The sequence below is a fragment of the Pelodiscus sinensis genome, chromosome 1, assembly GCF_052426305.1.
Source record: "Pelodiscus sinensis isolate ZL-2025 chromosome 1, ASM5242630v1, whole genome shotgun sequence".
In the NCBI taxonomy this organism is placed as follows: domain Eukaryota; kingdom Metazoa; phylum Chordata; order Testudines; family Trionychidae; genus Pelodiscus; species Pelodiscus sinensis.
The window spans coordinates 156,217,011-156,233,475 of NC_143052.1; the positions used below are offsets into that span (position 1 = coordinate 156,217,011).

Sequence of the window (16,465 nt, forward strand, 5' to 3'; positions counted from 1 at the left end):
AGCTAATCAGAATAGTATATAAGTTTTGTCGTCAGCATTCCCTCAAAGTTCAACGATGATGACTCATCCAATAAAATGATGGCCATTTATCACAGGTGGATCCACAGGTGACTAATGAGACCAATCCAGGATCTACAGATCTTATCTGCCAGATATTGGGCAGACAGTTCCCAGTCAAAGGGGCAGATCTAGATTATTAAATTGGGCTGTAATACATTCTTTCCTCCCTTCCCATTTCCCTGTTTCCTGATTTTTTGCTTAGATCTCAAAATACTAGCCTCCTTTCCACAAAGTCTTTTCTATTTTGGTCAATCAAGCGATGGGGTTTCCCATGACGATGAGCAATACTGACAAATTCATGTTGGGTGTCTTGATGGGTGTGCTGGAAGTGCTTTTATAGCCCACACCTGAACTGTTGACCATGGGTCTGTTGTGAGAACATTATCCGTTTTATGAATTGATTTTTTTTGCATTTGAAGAACATGAGTAGCCCAACAAAGGTGGCAGAGGATCATGGTGTCAATGTCGGATGCTCTGGCTCAGAACAGAACACTGATATTGGTGTATCAGTCATCTCACTTGTTCTGAAGGGCTACGGAGACAGCATTGATGGTATTTTTCAACAACCTAGAGGTGTTGACTGTACGTGACCTAGGTTTTGGCATATGAGAATAGAAATAAAAATTAGGGCTGCCAATTGACATGCATTAACTCCTGTGATTAACGCAGTCTAGAATTAACACATTAACGTTAATGCTGCTCTGCCCCTTTGAACTGCTACTGCAGCACTTAAAAGTAGCATCACAACGCAGAGCCTGGGATCAACTGGGTATTCCCCAGCCAACCCCAGGCTCCAGTACCCCTTTGAAATGCACAGAGGTGGCGTTTCAAAGGGGCACCCAACTCACAGCTGAGCCGGAGATCAGCTGTGCAGAGGCTACCCCTTAGAAACACCGCCGCCGCATATTTCAAAGAGGCAGTGGAGCCTGGGGTCAGCTGGGGACTCCTCTATTGATCCCGGGCTCTGTGCAGCATTTCCCCAGAACCCGGGATCAGCTGGGGACTCCCTAGCTGACCCTGGGGTTCTAGGAAAATGCCGCGCGAAGCCCAAAATCAGCTGGGAATCACCGGCTGACCCTGGGCTCCCCTTTGAAACACGTGCAGAGGTGGCATTTTAAAGGGGCAACCCTGGAGCCCGGGGTCAGCTGGGGAGTCCCCAGCAAATCCTGGGCTCTGAGAGGCAGCGGAACTCGGGGTCAGCTGGGGAAGAGCCCAGGATCAACTCGGCAGTCCCCAGCTGACGCCTATCTCCACAGCAGCGCTTTAAACGGGCAGCTGAGGAGCACCGCTGATCCTGGGCTCCCAGTAGCAGTGGAACCCCAGCTTCTGGAGTAATGCCACACAGAGCCCAGGATCAGCTGGGGAGTCCCCAGCTTACCCCAGGCTCCATGGCTGCCCCTTTGAAACGCCACCTTGGGGTGTCAAAGTGACAGTGCCGCCCAGCTGTGTGGTGCTGCCTCTTTCAAGTAGTCCTCCCTCCCACCTTTGCTACCTCTGTCTATTTTGGTGGGTATTCAAATTCACAGGAGAATTCTCCACACTGCCTCACAATTGAGAGTCAAATGCTTTCATGAGGTTGATCAAGGCCATGTAAAGAGACTGATGTTGTTCGTGGCACTTTTCCTGAAGTTGGCAGGCAGTGAAGATCATGTTGATGGCACCTTGAGGTAATCCGAATTCACACTGTGATTCTGGGAGGATTTTCTTCGACAAGGGGAGCAGCAAGTTGAGGAGGATTCTAGAAAGAATCTTTCCAGAAGTGGATAATATGGTGATTCCTTGATGCTTTCTACAATCCCATCTGTGACCTTTCTTAAGATGGTCATGATCATCATGACAGCCATAAAGTTAGCTGGGATTTCGTTTGAATTCCAAATCTTGAGAATTAAGATGCAAGTTCATGAGCCCATTTTTCTCTCCCTTCATTCAATATTTCAGCAGGAATTCCATCAGGTCTAGATGCCCTATTGTTTTTCAGCTATTTGATGAAAGCTGTCTAACAAGCCACACACTTAAATTGATAAACTTAGCCTTCAATATTCCTATAAGATAGCGAAATATTATCCCATTTTACAGATGGAGAATCAGAAATGTAGAAAGGAAGGATGACTTGCTCAATTTCACACAGTGAGTCTATTGCAGATTCAGGATTAGACATCAGAGTTCTTGACTCCTAATCTTATGCTGTAATTTAATGTTTCTCCCATTTGAGTGTGAAAGCTTTTGAGTTTTCACACAGATAAATTGTTGGCTTCTATATTGCTGATAAGCATACTGTCACTTACCCGGGAACACTCCCCTCGATGGACACTCTGCAGACTGCTTTGTTTGGATCTAAACAGTAGGGCCCGGCATGCTGCTAGTCCCACTGAGCCTGGATAGCATGCAGGCACTGTTTCTGGTCCAGGGCTCTCAGGCTAGGTCTATATGTGGCTGGCTGGTGTCAGCTGACTCATGCTCACAGGGGTCAGTGCTGCTGGGCAGTTTCACAGCTATGTAGACATACAAGCTCAGGCTGGAGTCCAGACTCTGGAACTCTCTCACCTCACAGGAAGCCTACACAGGAATGAAATAGCCCCACAGCCCAAGCTCCCTGAGTCAGAGTTGGCTGGCACAGGACAGTCACAAGTGTTTAGCTGTTGTGTACACGTATCCTCAAATTCAGTCCTGTGGTACAGATGTCCAGACTAGTTCCCCCCTCTGGGAAGTGGGATGTTGCAGTCCAACTGCCCTAGCCCCAAAAGTTCAGTGCCGAATCCCCAAATATCCCCAATAGTTTTGTCTCCCCAATTACATTTACTCCTCAGGGACATCTAACAGTTGCAGCAATGAATTCTGAAGAGTTACAAAGTAACCTCTTAAACACATCTGTGCTCATCAGATGGAGTGAGTTTTACTCACAAAAGCTAATGGTACAATATATTTTTGTTAGTCTCTAAGGTGCCACAGATCTACTCGTTGTTCTTAAACACATGAACACTTTATTCCTAGAAGAAAGCTGAGACATACAAATCCATCAAAACCAACAAAACCTGCATGCAAAAACATTCCTTCCTGTGTCCTCACTTCTCTGAAAGCCCTTGCAGGGGTCTGACAGCCCCTTTCCTCTGTTCAAACTTCATATTTTCTATGCCCCTGAAATAAGCTCCCTGGCTGGGTAGCCAAATGATTGAACCACATAATGCAGTGTACAAACAAAAGACAGGAATATGCAGCACTTTAAAAACTAAAAAGATGGTTTATTAGGTGATGAGCTTTCTTGGGCCAGACCCACTTCCTCAGATCAAATTGTGGAAGAAAATTGGCATGACCATATATACCAAAGGGATACAATTAAAAAAAAAGTGAACACATAAAATTGACAAATCAGATTTTAGAATCGTAGGGAGAGGGGGAGATTAGAGTCTATGGGATAATGATATTAGGAGTGATAATTGGGGAAGCTATCTTTGTTAAGGCCCATTTGTAAAGTGTCAAATTTAAGCATGAAACAAAAAACAGGACTATGTAGCACTTTAAAGACTAACAGGATGGTTTATTAGGTGATGAGCTTTCATGAGCCAGACCCACTTCTCCTATAGACAAGCACCTAACCTCAAGACGATTCTTACCAACAACCACAGGACATACCACCCTAATACCAACCCTGGAACTTTCCCTTGAAACAAACCCCGTTGCCAGCTTTGTCCACATATTCACTCTGGTGATACCATTATTGGACCTAACCAATTCAGTTATAAAATCAAGAACACATATTCCTGTGTTTATTTATGCCACATGTTTATGCCATCATGTGCCTAAAGTGTCCGTCTGCTATGTACATTGGACAAACGTCTCAGACACTTCGCCAAAGAATCAATGCACACAAAACAGATATTAGACAGGATCACAAAGAAAAAACAGTTTCTTGCCATTTCAACCAAAAAGGGCATTGTCTCAAGGACTTAACTACCTGCATCCTGCTTCAAAGACATTTTAACACCAGACTTGAAAGAGAATCCTCTGAACTGTCATTCATGCTTAAATTTGACACTTTACACCTAGGTCTCAACAAAGAAACTAATTATCTTACCCATTACAAAGATAGCTTCCCCAATTATCACCTCTAATATCATTAGCTCACAGACATTTACCTTCCCTCCTCATACCTCCTCTGTTCTGAAATTTGATTTGTCCTTTTCATATGTGTTCATTTTTTTGATTGTATCCTTTGGTAGATATGGTCATGCCAATTTTCTTCCGCTATTTGATCTGAGGAAGTGGGTCTGTCCCATGAAAGCTCATCACCTAATAAACCATCTTGTTAGTCTTTAAAGTGCTACATAGTTCTGTTTTTTGTTTCAGCTAGACCAAACTAACACGGCTACATTTCTATTCCAAATTTAAGCATGAATGACAGTTCTGAGATTTCCCTTTGTAGTCCGGTGTTAAAGTCTCTTTGAAATAATATACATGTAGTCAGGTCGTTGAGACAATGCCCAGTCTGGTTGAAATGACAAGAAACTAGCATCCAGTTTAAACACATTACATCTCACTATTGCTTTCTGGGTAACTGTCAGCAATCTTATTTACATTAGTTCCTTGGTATACTCTTGATGTACATTAAGGACAGCTACATTATTCAGTTGTGTCTACTCCACTGATGATTAGAAATAATTTTTGAGTCTTCAAGTTCTATCTGGGGTTAGGGCATGCCCTGTGAGCAGATATCAGGTACAAAATTATGGCTCGTGGATAGTGAGAACCCACTAATTTTTTTGAGCGTTGGCGCACCCATGGAGTTGATGCCTGTGGCTACAAATTAATGTAGATGCCCAAGCCCTACATTAATAAAGTTAGTAACTGCTAACCCAAATTCAACTCATACTGGGTTTACATTGCAGAGTAGAGATAGGATGCAGTGGATTCCCAGGGGATAAGGAGTGGGGGTATTGGGAGCAGGGGGCACAGGAGGCGGTTAGGGAGCAGGGAGGTTGGATAAAGGGCGTGGGGTCCGGAGGGGCAGAGAATAGGGGTGGTTTGATAGGGGGTGGGAGATCCTGGGGGACAGTCAGTGAGCACAGAGGTCAGATAGAGTGTGGGGGCTGGCTGTTTGGGGAGGCATCATCTTCTCTAGCCTTCCCTACCTGGCTCTCCATAATTTCTGAACCCTGATATGACTCTCTGGCCGAATAGTTTGCCCATCCCTGTCTAGATAATAGTAATTCCTGCTTGGAGTGCAGGGGACTGAACTAGAAAACCTCTCAAGGTCCCTTCCCATCCTATGATTCTATTAAGGCGGTCTCTTTTAAGAATCCAAAATGTTATAATCACCCTGACTCTGTTTATACACAAACTGTCCCAATGGCCAAAGCTGTTAACAGCACAGAAGTTACCACGTGTTTGCACAAACACTCCCAAATTCAGACTGAAGTTGCTCTGCAAATCCATAAGATGACCAGGGTCAAAAACACACATATGGAAGTAAAGTTCAAAAAAGTGTCATAATACATTCTAGCACTAACATATTTTTCATAGTTAAATTCTTCTGGGAAACTATGGACTAAGTCTGGGTTCACGCCTGTTCACTAGGACCAGAGATGGGATTAAAGCCTTGGCTCTGATGAAACAGCCAAACTCTGACAGAGGAAAAACAAAATCTCCCTTCTAAAACAGGGCTGTAATTCTGAGCTGTACTATAAAGTGAGATCATTGTCAATAACTGGGAAATTACAGAGTAAGAGCATATGACCTTTTCCAGGAATATATAAGGACTAGACCTCAGCTTGGATGCAACAACAGATTTCTGATCTCAGGAAAACATTTCCCTTGAAAATGGAACATGTTTATTAAATAGCCAAAATACTAAATAATAGAGAGACAATTAAAAATAGCTTGAAAAATTATACAAGACATTAATGTACCAGCTACTACCTGCCAGAATCAAATAGATTCAGGCTCAGAGAAAATGGGTTATATCTAAGGGCTTGTCTGCACAGGAAGTTACTATGCAGCAAGCCAGGGTATGAATCTGTAGTGCACCAGCTTGCCCCACGGTAACATCCCTCAAGGCTAGTCTCTGGCACAGCTACTAAGGGACCAGAACATCACTACAATATAATCTTTATTACTGTTAAGGGGTTATCCAATCTCTGTATTTTGAAAACCCAGTTTGAGGACTGAAGTTAAGGTGATGAATTGGGTTTCCCAAAGGCTCCTTTTTCTACAATCCCTACAATTCTACAAGTAAGGGATTGTCCTGAAAGTGATCCTTTCTCTCTGGAAATACTCACAATTACTAACAGAGTAGAACCAAAAGGAGAAAAGTTGGATATCTTCTCCTTCTGAGACGTACTTGGAGGGGAAACAAAATGGAGCCATCTGGTCCCTTACTCTACAACTACTCCTCCCTCCAGAACCAGAACTATCATCCTTCCGGCATTGCGGAAGGGACACCAGGCTTGCCCTTTCTCTTGATACTGCCACATCTAGGCTATCACTAGACTACTTCCCTCTTTCGAAAGAAGGATGTAAATTAGACATATTGAAATTGCAAATGAAGCCGGGATTTGACTTTCCCATACTTCATGTGCATAATTGCGTCATGCCTTTTTTTTGAAAAATGCTATTTCGAAAGTGAAACCGTGGTCTAGAAACCTTGTTTTTTGAGGAGTACAGGATCTTTCAGAAAAGGCTTTTCTTTTTGAAAGAACCGCTTCTAGACCACGGTTTCACTTTCAAAATAGCGTTTTTCAAAAAAAGCCGTGACACGATTATACAAATGAAGTGCGGGAAATTCAAATCCCGGCTTCATTTTCAATTTCAATATGTCTAATTTACATCCCTCTTTCGAAAGAGGAATATAGTTTAGATGTACCCCTAGTGGAATGGGGGGGGGAAAGCAGGGAGGGACAAAAGAAGGGGCAGAGCTGTGTGGCTCAAGAAGGCTTCAGCTCGGACCTTTCAAACTCTATAGAACATTCTGAGAACAGAGAACACAACGCTATAAGACAAAAAAAACACTGTCCTTGTGCTAAGGCAAAACTTGGGTTTAAATCCAGCATAGTAAACAGAAGCTGCCTGCTGTCAAAGAGATCACGTAGATAGATGTTGGAATTTAAGTCTATGAAATGCAACACAAACAATATCACTCTCTTGGTCATATTTAGTATTGTTTTCTTAGTCATTCTTCACATCCACGTATGGCATTTTCCATGCTAACAACATAGAATTCAATTCTTTCATGGTTCTCTTAGACATAGTCTGCAGATCCACAGGGGACAATGTTGGGTCACAGGTTGAAAACCACAGACTTAGACACAACAAATCCTTCTTTCCAAGGGATTACAGTCCATTCTAACCCTATGGTTTTATGATTTTATTCAATGACTCATTCTCTTAGTGAACTAAAGCCTGGATCAAATGTTAAACACAAATATTCAGTTTTCACTAGAAACTCTCAATATTTAATATGCTACTATAAAGAGCTGAGCAAATAATTCATAAGAAATAATATTTTTGCCACTTTTGGTCATGGAATATCTGTAATAAGATCAACATTTGCATTGACTGCAAATATTCAAAATTCAAGCTCTGTTGTTTTCAGTTTGATCAATTAAATTACAGGATGTTGTTTCTGCTATTCAGTTAGATAAAGCTTGTAAGTCCTGAAATACTTCTCAACATGAATTTAAAATTTAATTTCTACTAATCTCATTGTGTGTGATTGAAATTTGTCTTCCATGAATTTTTTCCAATAAAATTTAATCTCTCAATCATTCACATACAAATAAGTACAAGACAAGCATTAATGCAGGCAAAATGAATTAATTTTTAAAATTCAAACAAATATTCACTTTTCAAAAATGTTTTTTGCGAGCTCTTCTAGTAAATGAATACTGGCATGAAGAGGAAAATGCTTGGCAGGATTATGCCTAGTCCTTCAGCCTGAACAGAATAAAACTGGGATAATTAGATGGCTTGTCCAAACAAAGAACATTCTGTACAAATGTAAGAACTTAACAGCTCTGGGCTGTTATATATAATGCTGCCAAGTCTCCAGTCAGCAGGTGCTTGGAATGTCTCTCCATTTATTGTAACTCTGGTGGGAGCACCCTTCCTCTATTTAACAGGAGACCTACATTCACCATTTCATTAGCTCGCTCCATAATGCACCCGCCTCCGAAGTCTGAGATCTTACTTACCAGTAGACCTCCCTCACCCTCTCACCTGACATGGAAAAGAAATTTGGGGCAGGTGTGGAAGGCAGTTAGATTGTAGACTGATTCTTGCACCAAACTATGGGGTTTTTTTTTCTTCTGATGTTTCTCGAAGCTTTAGCTGAACCCTCCCCCCGCACACAGATTTGTTTAATTTATGTGAACAGTCATAAAGTAACTTGTGAATCTGGATGCATGATGACTTTTTATAAATCCCATTTTTTTCTTGGGAAATATATTCAATCTTTTTGGCCAATGACCTCAGAGTTCCATACTTACAGCTAGTGCTAGCTAAAAAGGAAAAAAAAAGTGTGAGCATTTCTTTGAATTTTTACTGTTGAAAAACTGAATCACTATGAAGCTGTTTGAAGAAATATAAAACATAACTATTTTGTCAAAAACCTAATTTCAAAAATTTCAATCAATCAGCTCCATTTACACGATGTCTTCTGCCACTATCAAAGTGTCATAAGTTTTCAAGTCCCTAACTGATAATGCTATCCCTGAAAAAAATTTGGTTGCAGACATGGCCGATAATAAATGTGTTTTCAAACAGCTAAGGGCTTCATTACCTTTATGTTAGGAACCAGCAAAAATACAAGACAAGATTTCAGACTTACTGACCATTCTTTTCATGTTCTCTTTCATTTCAACAACTCTCTGCAGTTTCCCTACAATCTCCATGGAGCATCAGAATTTATCCAAGTTCAGTTTGCAGATCTGCTACAGATTTACGCTCAGTGCCAGCTCTGTAATAGGCTTCCTGTGTGGCTTTTAGCAAGCCACTCAATTTTTTTGTGTGCGCCTTAGTTTCCTAGCTGTAAAACTACTTCTCTGCCAAGCTCTGTCTCTCTCATCTGTATAGATTGTAGGCTCTTTAGCAGAGGCACTATCCAGTGCCAAGCGCAATGGAGCCCTGATCTCTCCTTGTGCCTCTATGCTCTATTATAGTACAACTTATAAATAATTAAAAGAGATACTGATAGAAACCACCCATTGACTGCTTAACATTTATCATTATAGCCCCCATGTTCAGTTACTTAATAATAAACAATAGTCACAGCAACAGTGTCCTGGTAAATTTTGCTTTCACGTGGAATAGTCTATTAAAGACTGAATCCTTTTCCAAGACCTGGTGATCAGGAGGGCTGCAAAAGAGATGCTGGTAACTAACTGAACTGCCTCACTTTCTGCAGGTTCTTATTTATAAAAGACACCTGAAGAACTCAAATGACTTGTTCCCACATAGACCAATCTAGATTTAGAAATAAGAATGAATGTCCAAATAATCCCATGCCTGATTCTGTCTTAGTACAGCGGATCTCATATTGATAACTGTTCCTGTTTAGCAAACTACAAAAAAACCTTGGCTGTGCAAGACAACGCCAACCACTTGTCATGCCATTGTAGATGCTCTTACTTGATGGTGGAGCGGTTTGCTCAACTCAGAATGCCCACTGCTGAACATGAAGCAGGCAGAAAAGTAAATCACCAAGGCCACACATTGAGATTTCATTGTTGGTATAAGGAAAAAAGAAGATGAAGGTCCCAATACTAAATGCACGAAGCACTAGATTTTGGGACATTTTATGTTAGTATACTATACTATATTCAGTACTGGTTTCCCTCACTCAGTTTAATAGTCAAGTATCAGCTTCTGCTCTCTTGGAATTCACACCTTCAGATCAGCTGCTAGAAGTGGGCCTCATCCTCCTTGATTGGATCCACCTCGTCATCTCCAGCCTGATCCTGGCCTGCATATTTATACCTGCCTCTGGAAATTTCCACTACATGCATCTGACGAAGTGGGTCTTTGCCCACGAAAGCTTATGCTCCTACACTTCAGTTAGTCTATAAGGTGCCACAGGACTCCTCGCCGCTTTTGTCAGTTTAATAGCACGCACATTCACCTATCTTGGTATAGTCACTCACGGCAGTAAATTATCATTATCTGAACTCAAGCAATTTCCCATAGTTCATTTAACAGACATTTCTGACATCGAAGTACTATTTGTTCTGCTGTATATATCTGTACAACATAGTACTGTTTAAACCTTGCAAAGACTACAAGGCAGCATGTAAGAGTCACTGTAAACTAATCAGGTTCCTGCCACTGAATAAATCACTGCCACATCCTAATAACATAGGCCAATATTTATTTTCTTCATTATCTTACCTGCTACGCTATGACTTTTATTAAACATGCCAATGTCACTGCAAAACTCTAGCAAGTGTCTTAAAATTCAAAGTGTAAGTTTAAAAAAACCATTCCATTTTAATGAAGCCCATGTTTAGTTAAAGGAGTTCAGTTGTAATGGATAATATGAAACCTACAATAAAACAACAATATACATAATCAGCTAGTTCAAGGAACTGGCATTGGGAAACGAAACCAAAAGCTCAAGAGGACATAGATATTAACAAACTGAATATGAAATAATGTCAACAACTGATTATATGCCCTGGAAAATGTTGCAGAATTCCAGCCATATGTTTTGCCTGCAATCAGTAAGGAAATTTGTAAAAGAAAATGAGTATTTTAAGCAATAATCTGCCCACCCAGGGCATAAAAAACAATTTCTTCTTGTCTTTCAGAATTTCAAAAACAAACAAACCTAGTACTGAGGTGCAAATCAAAATACCACAAATTTACGGTCATGATGATGATTATGTTTTGTGCCGTCTTCTGTTTTTTTTGTCTTGGTGCTAGAATTGTTGTCTATTTTGAAATGTTTAAACATACCACATTAGACAAAACAATTAACTAGTATTTAAACTGTATTTAAAAATGCAAATGTTGCATAAGAGTAAAGGTCAAGAAACAGAAAAACATCCATAGGTTGTAAAGACACATTGAAAAAAAATGCATGCGACACAAAATTTAGTTGTAAGTATAAACAAGTTTAAAGCACAAAGTAAAACTACAAAAAAAATATGTAAAGACATTGGTTTCTTAAAAAAAAAATCAGTAATAATTGGCAAATCTTAATCACCTTTCAGCAGCCAAGTCCAGAGAAGTTCACTCAGGTATTATGAAACTGAATTTAAGAAAATTAAGGCCATTACAACACCTTACCTAATTACTAAAAGTCTAGTTAAGGTATTATTGCCCTACACTAAAGGTTATTGCATTTGCTTGTTAGCCAGGAGGGAAGGACAGCCTAAAGCAAAGGCATCCAAAAACTGCTTTGTATTGAACTGTTTTGTGTAAAACTGAACTAAAGGTTAACATATTGGATGCTGCTAACACAACGGTAATAGGTATTGTAGATGTTATTAAATAAAAAAAATATTTAAAATTAAAACCACAAGCCCAAAGTGCTTCTCAAAACATTGCTTTAAATAGGAGCATAAGATTTAGCAGGTTAACTGAGAAGCTCAAGCTTTTTAGTTCCTATTAATGGTTCAATGCCTGCAGGCCCAGCGGTACTGGCATTTGCTCTCTTACTTACAGCCCCTGCCATCTGCTCTGCCCACTTTCCACATATGAAGTGTTCTGGGTCCACTGTCCAACTGGCAGAACCGTCCACAGAAGACCTGTTCAGTCAGCAGAGGTGCAGACCTGCTGCTGCCCTAACTTTTGGCAGCAGTTAGGCTAAGGATCAAGGGGCTGTTTGCAGCCATCTTGTCTTTTTTCTCTCCTACCTTCCATTCAAGTTGTACTGAGTTGTGAGATAAATACAGCTTAGGATCTACCCTTCAGGTAATGCTATATACTTATGTGGGAATTTACAATACAGAAGATATTTTTCATTTAAAAAAAAATCAGCCCTGTAGGACTGTAAAATAACTAGGTAAATAGGGTTATGTAAAATAACCATCTCTTTAACCTGAAATGCCCGAGTTAACACAATTACAGCAAATGTTATCTTTAAATGCAATCAGATAAACACGCAGAATCTGCAGAGTACACTAATTGCCTATAGCAAATTTTGCAGCTGGTTTCTTTCTTGCTGTTTGTAAGAAAGATGTTTGCCTAAAGTCACAGAAGCTAGTGTTTAAAATTACAGCATATTGTTCTTTTCATACCATTATATTTATTCCTCTTAACTTTTAAGTGTTGCACTGCAATTAAGAAGTCTCACCAGATTATATTACAGTGTACATAGCTTGAACTTGTAATAAATGTATATGGGCTTTCTTTGTTTTGTTTTTTTTTAAACAAAAGGTCCTCCCCAATACTTCGGCATAACAAGACAGTGACACAGAGAAGGTCACTGACTTGGTGCTCTCTCTCTCTATTTTTATATATATCGAGAGAGAGAGAGAGAGAGAGAGAGAGAGACACACACACACACACACACACACACACACACACACACACACAGACAGACAGACAGACAGAATAGCACATTACATTCCAGGCTATAAATGTCATAGGTTTTATCTTTAAAAAAAAAAAAAAAAAATCACCGGAGCAGGATTTTGCTTGTGTAAAAACAATGGCTTCTGTGGAATTCTAGGATACTGCTGGATACTCTGATATACTGCATAACTCAGAGCTTCATCTCACAAGAAGCTACTAGTCTTACACATTAAAACTATTCAAAATACATTACTAAATGCAATATGTCACAGCTGAAGTCCACGTTTACCACAGACTCCATGAGTTCATATGATTTTACACAGCACTGTGTAGCAACAATAATATTCAATGGAAACACGTTAGGAGACCTACAGAAGGCTACATTGCTTTTTTTTTCCCACCCAAGGACCTCAGTACTTTACAAACATCAGTTAAGCCTCAGCATGCCTGAAATTTAATTACAGAAGGCATTATTTGCAGACATTATACAAAGAGTCTAATTCAGACTTGTTACCCAACTCCACTGAAGTCATATAATTTAAGTGTCTTTCCAGAAAATCAGTGACAGAATCAGAAAAAAAGACCTCAGGAGTTTGATTCTCACCTTTATAGCAGTCAAGCTTTTGCTGTAGTGTCCCTGAGAGGAAAGGACTTCACACCTTTTGAAATCCAGGTCGTCCCCCCCCCCCCCCCCATCTGTTTACTTTTAAACAAATCATTACATTCCTCTCCCATAACAAAGGAACACCCTCTGTTTCATTTTTGTTCTACAGTTGTATTATAAAATCGCTGCAAGCACCCAGAATCACAGAAGTAGGGGTACTTTAAGAATATCAGTACAGTTGTACCTTTTTCCCATAACCATTCAAGTATTCTGATATAGTAATGAGGCAGACTTCAAGGACAGAAAGGATTAGTATAATCACCTAGTCCAGGGTAGGGATGTAAAATCCTGGTTAGGTCGTTAGGAGGAAGTTACTCACCTTGTGCAGAACGATGGTTCTTCGAAATGTGTGTCCCTATGGGTGTTCCACTCAGGTGTCAGTGTGCCCTTGCACCTGCCATTGGAGATTTCTAGTCTAGCAGTGCCTCCCATGCCGTGCATGCTCAGTCACCATCTCGCAATGTTGTCATCCATTAGCTGCAGGCATGGCATGGGTTCCCCTGTTCCTTTTCTTCCAGAAATCCTATAACTGACTCTTAAATAAATAGAGGGGAGGAAGGGAGGGTAGTGGAACACTCACAGGGACGCACCTCTCAAAGAACCATACTGCAAAAGGTGAGTAACTTCCTCTTCTCCTTTGAGTGGTGTTCCTGTGACTGCTTCACTCCGGTGTCTAGAGAGCAGTATTCGCTGCCTGTGAAGGTGGGCTTTGGAGGCATATATGAGAGGAGGCAAGGACTATGTCACCCAGAGAGAAGGCAGGTATTGGTCCTTGCTACAATACATAATGCTGTGCAAAGGAATTACATGGGGACCATTTGGCTGCCTTGCAGATGTCAACAAGGGGCACATTTTGCAGAAAAGAAGTCAATGTGGCCATCGCTCGTGTGGAGTGCACACTCTGAGGTGGAGTCATTTCAGAGTCTGTAATATGTATTTATACAGTTTGCTATTCACTTCAAAATAACCTTGTGCGAAGACAGCTGTTCCCCTGTGGGGACTGGGCATAGAAATAAAAAGTCTGTTTGATCTTCTGAATTGTTTGGACATATCTATACAGAATGCAACAGCATGTCTTGCATCCTAGTTATGTAATATCACTTCCCTGGGTAAATTGTGTGGTTTAGGACAATAGGTAGGTAAATAAATGGGTTCATTAATATAAAATTCTGAGAACTTTTGGCAGAAGTTTTGCATGGGGCCTGAGGATAATGTTGTCCTTGGTGAATATATCATATGGGGTTCCACCACAAGAGCTGCAATTTCACCTACAAACTTTGCAGATGTGACTGCAACAATGAAGACCATTTTCAAGGCCGGTGTTGTGAAGCTGCAGTTGCCAATTGTTCAAAGGGAGGTCTCAAGTGTGCCCAATATGAGGTTCAAATCCCAAGGTGGCACAAGTGGACGTAAGTGCGGACATGTCTTACATAAACCCGTCAGGAAATGCCTGGTGATCGGGTGGGCAAAAACATCTTTTTCTGTGATCTCGCCTTTGCCTCTGGTGTTGGTGTGTGGTAGGTGTCATCAGACGCTCGGCGTCAGAAAGCTGTTCAGTGCTGCCATATCCATCGGTACCTGTGGAGGTGGTATGTCCGCTTTGGCCAATAACAGGTGAGAAGCATATTTTGGCAATGCAGGCATTTCTGCGCCACATGGCCCTCGCACCGAGATTTTATTCAGAAGGTGTGCAGTCAGAAACATGGCATACAGTCTCTTCAAGAGCCACACTTCTTAAAACTGGGGGACCCTGGAATGATGAAAAAACTGGAGTACAACGCACTTGGGTGAAAAAAGAAGAAAAAACGGGGAGGAACTTTTTTTTTTTAAATGAACTAGTACTAGCTTACACCTAAGAACTATTCAGACTCCTAAAAATACTAACAAACTAATTTTTCTCTTTTTTTCCAGTCAGAAAAGCACTGCTCCGAGACTCCATCTTCTGCTGAGGTTGGTAGAAAAGATCTGAGGGGATCCGCGCCATGCATGTAGCTAACAGATGAAAACAGCATGAGATGGCGACTGCACATGCTTCAGATGAGAAGGCACTGCTAAGCTAAAAATCTCTGATCTCTGGTGCAAGGACACACTAACACCTGAGTGGAGCACCCACATGAACACCACTCAAAGGAGAACCAGTTAAAGTGCTTAACCAGTTAACCCTGCGAGGGGGGCAACATTAGTCAGCATACTCTCCTAGGCCAACAATGCATACACTAGAGCAGCCAGAGCTATTCTCTCCTTCATTCCCATTCTGGGAACAGGTAGGGCATACTTGACTTAGTCTGATCTGCATAAACACAAGTGATCAAACGAACTAAAACAAATCTTTTGGAAAAGCCGCCCATTTCTGGTTTAAATACTCCAAGTGATTGAGAATTTGCAACATGCCTAGATACACTGTTGGCGACCTGTGCTGTTAAAAATAGAATTGTTTGATTTCCTGTTGCCCAACTTCAGTGACAATAACACCCACATCTCAGTGCACTGAGGCCATGGAACAAGAGACAATGCTTATAGGTCTTAAAGCAGTTCCCAAATAAATAGGATAATTGCCATCCATCACACAGTTTACTCCATTGAAGGTGTGGGGCCTACAGGAAAATTAAGATTCTGTGTGTGTTGAAATTATGAATTATTACAATTATAAATATAATTTGGAAGAGCATATTGCCACTAACATAATACCGCTTGATTATATGAATGTTAAAAATCAGACAATTGAAGCCAAGAAATAGAATGCGGAATTGATATTCATCTATAAATTTGACACTTTTGCCCTGGGCTTGAACAAAGACATTAACTGGATATTGCATTATAAAGCCAGTCTCCCCTGCCTTTAACAACTGCATTTTTACACCAAAAGCTAAGAATAAGACACTTCCAGGGCACTTAATTAGCCTCATTAGCACCAGTCCTTCAACTGACAGGTTTTTTTGTTTGTGTTTTTTGCTGTTGTATATATTTTCTGTCATTTCCACTCCAGTTCATCTGATCAAGTGGGTCTTGCTCACAAAAGCTACTGTTATATATTTCTGTTAGTCTCTAAGGTGCCTTAAAACTACTCATTGTTTTCCAAGATACAGTATCACTTTTTACATTGTAAGCCACCTTTAGTCCCACAGCCCTGAACAACATATGATTAACAAGTAACAAATGGCTGTAAATCTGAACACCAAATCTGCCTAAAATTGGTAAAACTCATTTTTACATCAGAATTGTATGGTTCAGTCCCAT

General features: G+C 40.7%; 1 protein-coding gene across 40 annotated transcripts in view; it reads right to left on the reverse strand.

Moving 5' to 3' along the window:
• Positions 1–16,465, reverse strand: part of ABI3BP (ABI family member 3 binding protein) — a 320,664-nt gene that overhangs the window by 212,167 nt on the left and 92,032 nt on the right. The gene's annotated exons all lie outside the window — the stretch shown is intronic.